The 14,320-nt window shown below is 42.2% G+C and overlaps 1 protein-coding gene across 1 annotated transcript in view; it reads right to left on the bottom strand.

The window, feature by feature from the left end:
* The window catches only part of LOC126176691 (uncharacterized), a 90,243-nt gene extending 76,330 nt beyond the window's left edge, over positions 1-13,913 (bottom strand). Inside the window, exon 1 of the mRNA XM_049923854.1 lies at positions 13,878-13,913. The gene's annotated coding sequence lies outside the window, so the exon portion shown is untranslated. The remainder of the gene's footprint in view (positions 1-13,877) is intronic.
* Between the last annotated feature and the right edge of the window lie 407 nt (positions 13,914-14,320).

Genomic DNA, 14,320 nt, shown 5'->3' with positions numbered 1-14,320 from the left:
CTGTTATCGAAAAGTGCATGATCATTGGCTTTCGACCAGGTGTGGAAGTATTTACGAAACGGCTAACTTTGTAATAACCTGTTCTCGTGCCGCCATGGTTAAGGTATACCGAGCATGGCAAAATGGTGCTATCCAAAACAGGCGCTGAGGCAACTGCGGGTGAACGACTGCTGCGAAGATGTGTGCGGTCGAAGAGACGAGCAACTATTAAGCAACAGACTGACAGGATGAATCAAGAGCCTACCAGCAGTGTGTTCTCAAAGACCGTTAAGCGAGCGTTGCTGCGTACAGGCCTCCGCAGCAGGTTCAAAAATGGTTCAAATGGCTCTGAGCGCTATGGAACTTAACATCTGAGGTCATCAGTCCCCTAGAACATAGAACTACTTAAACCTAACCAACCTAAGGACATCACACACATCCATGCCCGAGGCAGGATTAGAACCTGCGACCGTAGCGGTCACGCGATTCCAGACTGAAGAGCCCAGAACCGCTCGGCCAATCCGCAGCAGGCGCCTGGCTCGTTCACCCATGCTGACTGCCGTTCATCACCGACGACGGCTGGGACTGCACGCCAGCAACGCAAGAGGACTTCCTCTGAGAGGCGATAGATGACCTTTTCAGATGAATCTCATTCTATGGTCCGTCGGACAGATGGGTGTTGGGCGTGTAAGGCGTGGAACGTCTAAGAGCAAACACACTGCAACAACTGTCGGAAGGGTCCAGTCCGGAGAGGGAGCGTTATGATCTAGGGAATGTTTTTGTGGCATTCCCCGGGTGGTCTCGTCATTGTGGAATGCGCAATGGATCTACAAAAGTATGGATCTGTTCTTGGGGACCACGTCCAACCCTAAATGCAGTTGGGTTTTCCCCGGCACGATGGCATCTACCACTAGGACAATGTAAGTTCGCAGTGTAGGTGCATGTTTCGAAGAGCACCAGGTTTTTTCTTTACCCCCTTGCCACCAAACTCCCCGCATTTAAACCCAATCGAGAACCTGTAGGACCATCTCGATTGGGCTGTTCGCGCCATGGTTTTGCAACGGAGAAACATAGCACAGCTGACAATGCCAATGCCACGCATTGCTCCATATCGCTTTCGGTACTTTTCAGTACTTCACTGATTCTCTTCCTACACGTCTCGCACTGCAAAAAATGATTATTCAGGCTTTAGCTGATGGTCAAATTAATATCACTGTACAGTGATTAAAACATGTCAGCCGGCCGGGGTGACCGAGCGGTTCTAGGTGCTTCAGTCTGGTACCGCGCGACCGCTACGACAGCAGGTTCGAATCCTGCCTCGGGCATGGTTGTGCGTGATGTCCTTAGGTTAGTTAGGTTTAAGTAGTTCTAAGTTCTAGGGGACTGATGACCTCAGATGTTAAGTCCCATAGTGCTCAGAGCCATTTGAACCATTTTTGGAAACCTGTCTGAGGATGGATGACTGAAGGTGACTGTCTAAAGACCAGACGTTTTTTAATCGTTGACAGAAACAGAAGAAATTAATTCTAAAACAGCTTAAGTTCACTGTTGAGCTCCTCGAACTACGGTAGCACTATTTTGGCTTTGCGATGCGGACAGTTACCTTACTGGAAGATGCCATCGCTGTCTGCATTTGACGCAAAATATTTGACGTCTCATCTCTATCAGAGACAGACCATTTTCAGTAGTCGGGAGACCACAGAAATGTTTTTATTCTGTGCAACGTCCCAATTTTGAAGTCGGGAGACCACAGAAATGTTTTTATTCTGTGCAACGTCCCAATTTTGACTTTCTCCTCAACGAGCCTCAGATAGTGCTCTTTCCGTGCTCATAGTATCTACAGCTAACAGACGGTAGTACGACACTTGTACTGTACTGCCAAAATACCCGTGACACTGAAAATGGTGTTTTGCAATTAAGTGCAATTTTCGTTTACTGGACACGCAGCGTGTATTGAACAATAAACCTGTGATACAATAATTAAAAGTACCTCAGTATCTTAGGCCTCTGTATTACAATGACTTTCCATTTTGTGAACCCATAAGAAAAGAAACCGAATTGTTGAAAACCTTACGCCTTCCAGTACTCTATTGCTACTTTGGAAGACTCCAAAAATGCCACGAGTACTTCTGCAGCACTGCCATAACTAGTAAGCTTTTCAGAGACTGCTATGTCCGGAAGCAGTTCCATTATTTTATCGTACTGCTTAGCTACCGTAGCATTCTAAACAAGCTGTTCCACCTGCTCTCCGTTTCAAGTTGTGGAATACACGTCACCAGTTATTTTCATGAAACAGCTAGTCTCTGGCCTGCACTGAGTCCTGACCTGTATCCTACAGAACACCTTTGGGATGTTTTGGAACGCCGACATCGTGCCAGATCTCACCGACCAACATCGATACCTCTCCTCAGCGCAGCACTCCGTGAAGAATGGGTAACCATTTCCCAAGTAACCTTCCAGCTCCTGATTGAACGTATGCCTTCGAGAGTGGAAGCTGTCATAAAGGCTAAGCGTGGGCCAACACCATACTGAATTCCAGCATTACCGATGGAGGACACCACGAACTTGTAAGTCATTTTCAGTCAGGTGTCCGGATACTTTTGATCACATAGTGTACACTTCCTGTATTTCTTGACGAATGTAGTCGCTGCAGTGCCTGTTCCTTTGGACATACACACATGTTCGAAGGAACATTTCATCGTACTTTATAATACCACAGGCACTGCTATTTCGCATTCGTGCCGTAGTACTATTCACATATGAACCACAGTTCACACCAGATGGAATTACACACTTGCACAATCAGCATTTATGGAAACCTAGATGCAATTGTTCCATTTTATTACCAAGTGTCGTTCTCTTTCAGCCTTGGGGCTGGTATCATTGGTAATTCGTTAATCTGACACCAAGTATTTGTGAACAGACTTACGGGGTAAGCTTACCCAAATTTACGAGAGAACATCGTACCTCTTGGTTTTTTTTTCTTTTTTTTTTTTCAAGACACCCCATTGATCATCCGTCAACCAGCTCACTTCTTGCACGACTGCACTCCTGCAAACTTCAGTCTTAAGACTCGCCTGTACTTGGATCAAATTTTTCTTGGTCGATACGTTGGTGGAGGTGGGCCAATTTGTTGGCCTACACGCTGACTTGTACCCTATCTATTTCTACATCTACGGCAGTTTATAGTCGGTGTGTTCATCTCTGGTGATTCACATTGAATCACTTCTGAATAGAATTCTTACAGGTTGTGAGGAAATATGCAATACTCCTGGAATTTGGGATAGTGTTTGTCTTGTTTGCAGGGCAATGAGACGTGAAACCTTATTTAGGCAGAACGTGGACATTTTGTGCATTTTCAATAGCAACTATTTGCGAGAATAAAGACATTCTGGTAAATATCACTGTTTTGAAGACAGAAACCAAGCATTTTCAGACACGTAACAAACTTCTTATATGTCTACATGTGAGGAATGTATATCTGACATTATGCGCTCTGTTTCTGAAACAGCCTATACAGCACGATTTAACTGCCACCTATGGATTTTATGCAACCCGCAATGTCTTCAAGTATAATGTGTGAGAATTTCACATTCTCTTGCTCACTACGTGCAAACTATTAGTCCTACAGGAAAAATGAACCAGACCTTTTATGGGACATTTAATGTAGTTAAATTTTGTACTAGGATACATTTCCAATTATTCAAGAAAAACGCACAAAAGTGACCTCCTAATGCGTTTTCCTTGAATAGCTCAGAAATTATGGCCTCCACCGAAAACATATCACAGTACAAAATTTACCTGAATTAAATTTCCTACAAAGTGGTCATGTTCATTTTTTCTGTAGGACTACTAGTTTGTGCCTAGTGAGCGAAAGAGTATGAAAATCTTGCATGTGGTTTTTGAAGGCGCTATGGTTTGCATAAAATCCCATCTGTAGTGTCAGTTTAGTCACCCTGCATAATTCTATGCATCAGGCTTTCGACTCCCTTAGTCTTAAATGATTTTTGACAGTCACGAGGCAGGATTCGTTGTTATAGAGACCTCATGCAAACATGCTAGAACAGGGACTGGTTCTAAATACATTCAATATGGTGCCTAGCATATTGCTGTTCTGGCTTATCCAGCATACTGTCACAGATTTTTTTGGTTTGATGAATTACTTACGAGGATCTGCAGTGGCCTCATCAACAGTCGTCTCTCTTTTACTGACATGGATAATGTGATCGTGTCTGATATCTAAAAAGGTAGTATGATCTTCTTTAAAAACGTGTGAAGCACGTGGGACAGACTACTAAGAAATATACTGCAGGAAACTCTCCGATTCTAGACTCTGTAAATCCGTTTACCGCTGTGTTACATTGACCTAGTCGCGTACCTTTTGTTTAGCTGCTCCTGACATAATGAAACAGTTACTGAAATAGACTTGTCATTGGCTTGTTCCACTGAACGAGCAGTAGGCAAGCAGTCGTTGGTAGCTCACGTACGAGTTGATTAAACAGTAAAACGATTGGGTTTCTCTACGTACTGAGGGTTACAGAAGTGAGTCCTTTGGTATGTGTGCTGAAAGGTTTCCCTGAGTCAATGGACATTGCCCCTCGCTGAGTCATTTGCAGTGAAGCAAGAGCCACAACAAGGTGCTCGCCGTCCACCAGTTTCTCTCGTGAGACAGCCGAGAGCAGAATGGAAAGTTAGCGAGTACTCAGAAACAGAAGACTCTTTCTTAATGTTCTTACTACGAAACTGCTTTAAATCGTATCGACTGTTTCTTGAGACTTCAAAACAATCAATGCATAGCATGCTAATGCTGAAACTCTATATTTTCGCACTTTTTTTCTTATCAAAGACCTAGCAGAGCTGAATTGGCTCTGCTTGTTTAGCAGCTTAATATGTAAACCTTTCAGTGTGTATATGTGAAGTGAGAATGACTATAGCGAATACGTGAATAATTGCTTGTGTTGTTATAACGGAATATTAAGATGAATAAGTGCGTTGGTACAGAAGACTCTGCCCTGTAAAATTAGGCAATTAATTAATGTTATCTGTATCGATTCTGGATGCTCACACTGCGTCCCCTTGTGGCAATAGTTGTCGTCGCTGAGACAACAGAGCGTCCCAAGTAAACGAAACAAGGAGGAGATCGTTTCTGTAATTATGAAAACAGGTGCGCAGAATATACACTAAGTGATGAAAAGTATCCGGACACACCCAAAAACATACGTTTTTCATATTAGGTGCATTATGTTTGCATCTACTGTCAGGTACTCCATATCAGTGACCTCAGTAGTCATTAGACATCGTGAGAGAGCAGGATGGGGCGCTCCGCGGAACCCACGGACTTCGAAAGTGGTCAGGTTATTGGATGTCACTTGTGCCATACGTCTGCATGCGAGATTTCGACACTCCTAAACATCCCTAGGTCCACTGTTCCCGCTGTGATAGTGACGGGAAAACTTGAAGGGACACGTACAGCACAAAAGCGTGCAGGCCGACCTCGTCTGTTGACTGACAGAGACCGCCAACCGTTGAAGAGGGTCGTAATTTGAAATAGGCAGACATCTGTCTAGACGATCACACAAGAATTCCAAAATGCATCAGGATACACTGTAAGTACTTTGACAGTTAGGCGGGAGGTGAGAGAACGTGGATTTCACCGTCGAGCGGCTGCTCATAAGCCACACATCATGCTGGTAAATGCCAAACGACGCCTCCCTTGGTGTAAGAAGCGTAAACAATGGACGATTGAACAGTATAAAATCGTTGTGTGGAGTGACGAATCACGGTACACGATATGGCGATCCGATGGCAGGGTGTGGGTATGGCGAATGCCCGGTAAACGTCATCTGCCAGCGTGTGTAGTGCCAACAGTAAAATTCGGAGGAGGTGATGTTATGGAGTGATCGTGTTTTTCATGGAGGGGGCTTGCACCCCTTGTTGTTTTGCGTGGCACTATTACAGCACAGGCCGACATTGATGTTTTAAGCACCTCATTGCTTCCCACTGTTGTAGAGCAACTCGGGGATATCCATTGCATATTTCAACACGATCGGTCACCTGTTCATTATGCACGGCCTGTGGCGAAGTGGTTACACGACAGTAACATGCCTGTAATGGACTGGCCTGCACAGAGTCCTGACCTGAATCCTATAGAATACCTCTGAGATGTTTTGGAACGCCGACTTCGCCCCAGGCTTCACCGACTGACATCGATATCTCTCCTCAGTGTAGCACTCCGTAAGGAATGGGCTGCCATTCCCCAAGAAACCTTCCAGGACCTGATTGAACGTAAGCCTGCGAGAGTGGGAGCTGTCATCAAGGGTAAGAGTGGGCCAACCCCATACTGAATTCCAGTATTACTGATGGAGGACGCCACGAACTTGTAAGTCATTTTCAGCCAGGTGTCTGATCACGTAGTGTATGTTACGGAAATCAGTCTGTTGTAGAAACATTGAACATATTTGGTACTCGGTCTGATAACAGTTTCGGAAACGACTCTTCTGAAGGAGTCAACACTAATTCCGAAACTACCACTCACGTGCATCAAGATAGTAGGAGAACTGGCAACATAAGAAAGTGCTCAGGCTGCAACTATTAATGTTTACCCAATTGCTGATGGACTGCCTAATCGTGATGTGCAATTAATGCAAATAAACAATATGATAACGTAAAACCCCGAGGCAAGTTCATACAAAGCAGTGATGCTTGTTAATGAAAAAAGGACACAATGTTTTAAGAGTAAATTATAAGGGGTGGTACGGCATGAGGTTTAATCAATATTTGAAAGTTACTTTCCTGGGGAACTGCCCATAAGAGCCATTAAAAAACAAATCAGCTGTGGATAAGTAAGGGAATTAAAGTTTCATCTAAGAGGAAGAGGGAAATTTACATAAAGAGCAGACTAAATTTAGAGCCGAGATTACTTGCATAATACAAAAAATACTGTACTATTTTAAGGAAAGTCTTAAAATGTCCAGAAGTATGCACGTCCTGACAGAAATAAACAATGCAGATAATAAGATCAAAACTTTATGGGATGTTTTTAAATGGGAGACACGGCAGCCAGTCATTGACAACGTTCCATAACAATTAAACTAAATGACAATGTAGTTACTGATAATTCACCAGCTGCAAGTACATTTAACAGTCACTTTCTAAACGTAGCAGCAAAATTATAAGTACATGGTTCAGCTGAAGAAGCAAGAGAATGCATTTTAAATGTAAGTCCTCAACACTAAGCAACTAGAGGCAGCATCGACATCTTTCGCTGGAATGAACAGAATTATAAAAATTCTGAAAAACCAATCTCAGTTGCTCCAACTTTATTAGTAATGTACGTAGTGATACATACAGTGCTTCACTGACAAAGGCGATTTTTATCGGTGAGTTAAAATATGAAATTGTTTAACGTCTTCGTAAGAAAGATGATAATACAGAACCAAACAATTATCGTCCAATAACATTACTGACATCTTTTTCCAAAATATTCGAAAAAAAAGTTTTACTCAAGAGTAGACCTACACTTAAATGAAACAATTTACTTATCGTATCACAGTTCCGATTCCAGAAGGGTTGCTTGACTGAGAATGCTGTTTATACATTCATTCAACAAATAATGTAAGCGTTAGGTAATTGGTATTTTTTGTGATCATTCCAAGGTGTTTGATTCTGTAGATCAAGTTACTCTCCTGAAAACACTCATAGTTTGCGGAACTGATGGTTTTACGCACGGATGTTTTGCATTATAATTCACGAACAGAACGCGAAAGGTGCGCTGAGAAGTTCAAGAAATGTCGCAAAGTTAGAAAATTTTAGTGACTGGGGAGAAATTACAAAGGGAATCTACTTTGCGTCCACTACTATTCCTTATATACGTGAATGACATTCCACGTAACGCACAATTGGTACATTTTGCAGATAATGCTAATTTTATAACAAAATCCATTAGAGAGAAAGCAAGAGAAAGATGTTAGATGATACTTTCCAAACAATTATACAACTGCTCTCAGAAAATGATCCACACAAAATTTTTAAAAAGCACACTATATTAAATTCCTTACAAGAAATAGCCATACCAACAATTCATGTAACACACGAGCAGGGGTCAGCAAACAGAGGAACGCTCGAATTTTTTTGGTCTACATGTTGATGAAAACTTGAACTGGAATGAGACATATTGATGATCTACTCAAACAATTAAGTTCAACCGTTATTGCTCTTCGTAAAACTGCTATCACGAAGACAAGAATCAATCTCCATATAGGTTTTGCATATTTCCTCTCAATGTTTCATTGAATAATTTCCCAAGTTAACTCATCATTTAGAAAGAAAACATTAATTGCACAAAAGCGACTAGTAAAAATGATATTTGATGTTCACCCACAGACGTCATGTAGTTATCTCTTCAAGGAGATAGGCACGCCGTCACATTAAATATATTCCCTAAGGAAATTCGTCATAAATGTTCCATCAAAATTTGAGAAAAACAATTATATCCATACTTAGAACACTGGAAGGAGAAATGATCTTTATTACCATTTCTTAACGTTGTCGATGGCTCAGAAAGGCGTTCAGTGAGCAGTAACGAAAATTTTGGTCATGTGTCCAATAACTCAAAATTTCTGACAGGTAAAAAAGTAACTTGCAATTCTAACTTAGTCATTTCTCCTGGACAGCTATTCCATTGACGAATTTCTACTAACAAAACTTGCAGCCAGCATACAAAAGGAAGAAATACTTGTTTTTCAGTGTAGTTGCACGGGTAGTACTAAAATAAGGCGTTCGTCAATGTTAACACTAGTTACGTACACATATTCCGCAAACTAAATCGTTCCCCATCAAATCGATAAAAGAACCGTTCAAATGACCTATGGAACATGCAATTAACACGGCTTGCTTTGTGTGTCCTCGCTAATTAGAACGGTATAGATGCGTTTCTTCACTTCTGGAAAGGCTTAGATGCAGTTACGCATCGCGAGTAGAGAACATTCTACAAAACATAATACAGTGCTTCGGTCGAAATGTGGAGACATCGCCAGGTACGATAGAAGCTTTCCGAGTAGGAAACGTGATAAAATCGTTACGGCTCACGATGTATGCCAGGCAACACGGCAGATAACGTTCACAACTCTCCCAGCTGTTCAAAGACGATGCCATTATCCACAAGAATGTTACGTCGTTAAAAACTTGTTAAATGCAGGAGAAATTGCAGACGAACGTCGTCGCGTAGAGGGACTGGCAGTTAAGCCTCACCATAACTGGAAGTAACGTAACCGCCATAAATAAGCGAAAGGACTCAATGTGAGGTGGAACGACAGCATAAATCCATCGGAAGACTGAAGCATTGTTTGTGCACGAAGAAGGCAAAATTCTCGTTCATACAACTTAAAGAGTGTCGTTTCCTGATAGAGACTTTTCTTCTTCTTCTTCTTCTTCTTCTTCTTCTTCTTCTTCTTCTTCAACTGCTTCTTCTTCTTATTAGTCTTTCGACTTCTTTGACATACCACTCCACCCCGGAACCAACCTTCATCTCATAGAAATACCCAGCGTCCTCATTTAATATATGTATTCCGATCTCTCTCTTTCTCTATAGTTTTTACCCTCTACAGTTCCCTCTAGTACCATGAAAGCCATTTAATGATGTGTTCGCAGGTTTACTGTTATTGTGTCTAATTACTTTGGCATACAGTCACTGATGTCGGTATCATAATCCTTACCAAGGTCCCATTATCCGGCTGCCTGTGTTAACTCTACATAAACATACTTCTAAATGTCAGAAAAGCCAAAAAAGCATAAAATAGTCTTTCAGCATACTCATTCGACGTTTCCTGACAAGCCGTTTCTTACTGGCGTCCATCAGAAGTTACTAATGAATACCATACTTAACACAGGAAGCTCATTCAACTTGGTTCACTCTTATAGCGTTGGTACTGTGTTATGCAGGAACAATAGCCCTTTGATTAAATTACTGTTCCAATTAGTGAGCGTTTGACAATGTGTGAGACGGCAAATATTCTCCCGGCGATCTCCTAGTAAGTGTGATTCCCCGTTGCCTTATTATAAGCCATACATGACGCGTTACATGCACATCTGTGTTATTTATGATGAGAATCAACAGAATGCACCGGAAAGGTACATTCTGTCCTAACCGAACGAACGCATCGTGGTTCCCATTGGGGTTTAACTCGGGGAATTGACACCAACCCTAGTGACAAGACACAGCACGCCATCACTTCTCATCCTCAGTGACAAAAAATGGCCTGCCGGAGTGGCCGAGCGGTTCTAGGCGCGACAGTCTGGAACCGCGCGACCGCTACGGTCACAGTTTCGAATCCTGCCTCGGGCATGGTTGTGTGTGATGTCCTTAGGTTAGTTAGGTTTAAGTAGTTCTAAGTTCTAGGGGACTGATGACCTCAGATGTTAAGTCCCATAGTGCTCAGAGCCATTTGCACCATTTTTTTTTACAAAAAAATGTTGGTGACGAACATATCTTCTATCACCACGAATGGTAGAGGACACTGCAGTCGCGTGTATTGGCCGATTCCGCTACGTACCCTAGACCCCATCCTGCTACACCCCTGTTACGCTCATACACCCACGGCTTCTCACCTCTGCCAGCTACGTCTTCTTCCTACAGTGTTTTCCCATAGTGAAGCACGTCCGGCAGAACTTTATGACGCGGCGTATCCGTTGACCTTGTCCTACATCTGACAGCACATTTACTGCATTTCAGGCACTTGGTGGAAATCCACACTGCACGAACTTTCTAATTTCGCACAGCGGCAGTGTTGCTGGTGCCTACCGTTCGATGAGTCACTTTCCGTGAAGCGGGCACTTTAAGGTTTACCGACCGTACATTTTCGGCCGCCAGCGAACATCCGGTCCATTTAACATCTGAGTGAACTACCCACAGGGAAAGGAAAAAGGCCAATGCTAGAGCAAGCAGAACGGACACGCGTGGTGTGTTCTGTTTAGCTTCTTTAGATACGGCATTCGCTTTTTGGCCTTCTGTTAAAATACGCTCTAGATCGATATTACTTCTTACAAACATAGCAACTCCCTTTCTTAGGGGGTCTCACAGGCTAAATTCGATATCGCCTTCATACGGTCCTGGAGACCAGAGACACATGTTCATAAGTCTTGATTGCAGTTTGCCATGGTGGACTGCATCTGCCTTAGCTACGGTCAAGGATGACAGCAACTTCCACACTTCACTGACAGATAATGTTTTCATGTTATTGAAATAATCTCAACACCGCACCCCTATTCCACAGACTTTATTGCTACTTCAATCCTTAATTCGTAAATGTTCCATGAATACTTCACGTTCTAAATTATTTGATAATCCGCTGCAGTTCATAGACTTGCATGTGAAGCGTGTAGTATCGGGCAACGACCAAGAAAAGAACACTCTAATGCCAAAATTCAGAGCCAGACGTAAGACCAGACAAAAGCTGTGGAGTGCTAAACGTAGTCTATGACCATATTCTTGACGACAGGTTTTATCACTAGAGTATCTGGATCAAAACTGAATATTTTGTAACTATTAATCATATACAGTTGACACTCCTGAGACATACTAATAATGATGTAGGTTGAAGCAGTTAATTAAAATTTTAATTTATTGGTTTATCCTACAGCATTATTTTGTAACTATGTTTAATCGTTGTGAATTTTTGTCTGATAGACAGAAAAAGTTAAAATAAAAATGAAAATAAATAAATGATGTTAGACTGCACTGCTCAACTGCAGTCGTGCTGCCGGACTACAAAATAAAATGACAGCAGGTGTTTCTTGAACGTGACTTATCACTCGCAAGTATCACGGCGTACTTGTCCGAATAACACAGTCTAGATCACAGATTTTGTTATACCTCGATGACCGGTTGCAAGCAGTATAAGTCATGTTCAGACCAAAAGACAGGTCACAGCAACGGTTGCACACCGTCAATTAAATCGACCAGTCAGCAGTTGCTGCGACATGTTTCTAGATCTGAAGACTGTTGATACTGGATGAAACCGTGATGTTTGATACTTTCATTGTGTGTTGTGCACAGAAAATTACGTGAGGTGTTTAATACGAGTGAGTCCATGCTCAAGTGGGCTACATGAAGATCTAAGACAACAGAACACTGCAACACCTCACATATCGGTAACATTACGAATAAACGCCATAGCACACGAAAAACGCACTTGAAAATAGAAATCAATTCCTGAAAACAGTCGTGCGAAATACAAGTAAAAAGAAAATCGTGACTGGTAGCAGAAAACGATATTTTATAAACAGCCCACGATCTTACTTACAGATCTTATTGAATGTTGAAGATACTAAGGCATTTTTATCTCCATCCCAAGTTAATAAAAATAATGAACTTTAACAAACACCAAATCTGAAGTAAAGTTCAGAGTATAAATGTCTGAGCCATTTACAATTAAAACAGGATTAAGACGGGAATATGGTTTATCTCCATTATTTTTCAATTGGGCTCTGGTGTACGTGATGAGGGAATGGTACAAGGAAAATCCTGAAAACAGAACTGGAAACAAGAAAGATCAAATAAACTCAAATTGCTTGGGATTCGCAGGTGACGTAGCGTTCCAGGTAATAACGTTCAAGAAGCCAGAAATCAAAGAACAACCCTATAAAATATAGTACAAAAATAGGACCCCGTATATCAGTCGAAAAGAATGAAGTAATGGTAACAGATTCACTAGTAGGCTAGTTATTGACGTAACAGTGAAGAACAGAAAAGCAAAAGTATTGAAACAATTTAAATAGCTAGGAGGAATCGTAACGTACAACTCGGAAGAGAAAACTGTACAGCAACAAAGGTCTGACAAAACGATAAAAGCTCAACAATTAAAATGGGTTACCTAAATAAAAAATGTCCGTCAGTCAACTTCAAAACGTTGGAAGGTGGTGATTCGACCAGAGGCGAGATACGGAAGAGAAACTCTAGAGTCACCCAGAAAAATGAAATCAACAAAATCCTAAAAGTAGAGAGAAGATTAGAACAAGCATAAATAAAAGATACCAAAAATATGAACAATGGCGGTTGGTGCTAGTGACAGATGGAGTGGTGTGCAGCAAACTGGAACCAGCTACAGATATTATACGGAAAGAAGGATCTCTTTTTTTTCCTATTTTTTGTTTGTTTGGTCACTTTGCGCACTTTATGAGTGCACCAGAAAGCAATTTACCAAGAGAATTATAGAAAAACTTTGGAACAAGAAGCAACAAGTAGGATCGATAAAGGAGATCAGGGAGGGTATGAAAAAGCTATAATTAATCCTGGATGATTTACGAAACAATACAGCAAATTAAAAAAAAAAACTGAAAACCACACAAATAAGATTTAAACGTAAAACTGAGAAACGACAAACAATAAGAAAAGTATTTACAGATGAGCAACGACAGAAACACTGGAAATTTCGGAAAGATGACCAGAAAATGATTGACTGAAGTAGTGTAATGATTCTGTAAAAAACAGAAGAAGAAAGAAAATCACTCTTTTTACTGTCACAGGCTCCCTCCAGTATTTCTAATGGATAAAATGAAACAACCGTAAGTTCTACAGTAACCCATATTCTTTTGTTTGAAGGGCGGTATCATACAACTGCCACTTCGAAACGACGCAGGAGTGAAAAAGATACAATAAGAGGATATTGTATCCAAGTTACGATAGCCACTGCGGCAGAATGTTGCCATTCGAACAAGTGTAGGTGTAGATGTTACTTGTGACAATAATATTATCTTGGAACTCTTCCATTTGGTCCGTGTTTGCATATTACTATGTTACTTGTGTTAACTGCTACTTAGCACTGCAGAGCAGTATAGGTGCAGATGCTCGTGACGGAGGCGGACGCTGCAGCGGGTCCGACTCGTTGCTCCCCTACCTGCTGCTGCTGCTGCTGCTGCTGCTGCGACTGGCTGTGGCGGTGTCTGGAGCGGGACTGGCGCGAGCTGCCGCGCGCCGCACAAAGACTTTCGCGTCTCCTCGCCACGCCGGCCGGGCCGGGGACAGTCGCCGCCTGATGCAACTGCCGCCCTCCGGACACGCCGCCGATACCGGCAGCTGCCTTTCGAAACCTGCAGCTAATCTGGTCTACAGCTATGTGTGTGTGTGTGTGTGTCAGAGGTAGAGAGATCGGGGACCCGGAAAGCATTTTTTGGTGTTCGAGTCGCCTCCTTCCCATTGTTGCTCAATGACGTGCCACTCTAGTCCACCTTCACAGTTGTGAACAGTCAAAAGCTCTCGGCGTAATCGTCTCAGGCCTCAGTCGTTTTCCGACGAACCGCCCTAGTAGAGAGCGATGGGGGAGAATGCGGCAGCGGTCGAGATCCT

Source organism: Schistocerca cancellata, chromosome 3 (genome assembly GCF_023864275.1).
Source record: "Schistocerca cancellata isolate TAMUIC-IGC-003103 chromosome 3, iqSchCanc2.1, whole genome shotgun sequence".
Classification (NCBI taxonomy): domain Eukaryota; kingdom Metazoa; phylum Arthropoda; class Insecta; order Orthoptera; family Acrididae; genus Schistocerca; species Schistocerca cancellata.
This window is presented reverse-complemented; position numbering and strand designations above follow the sequence as displayed.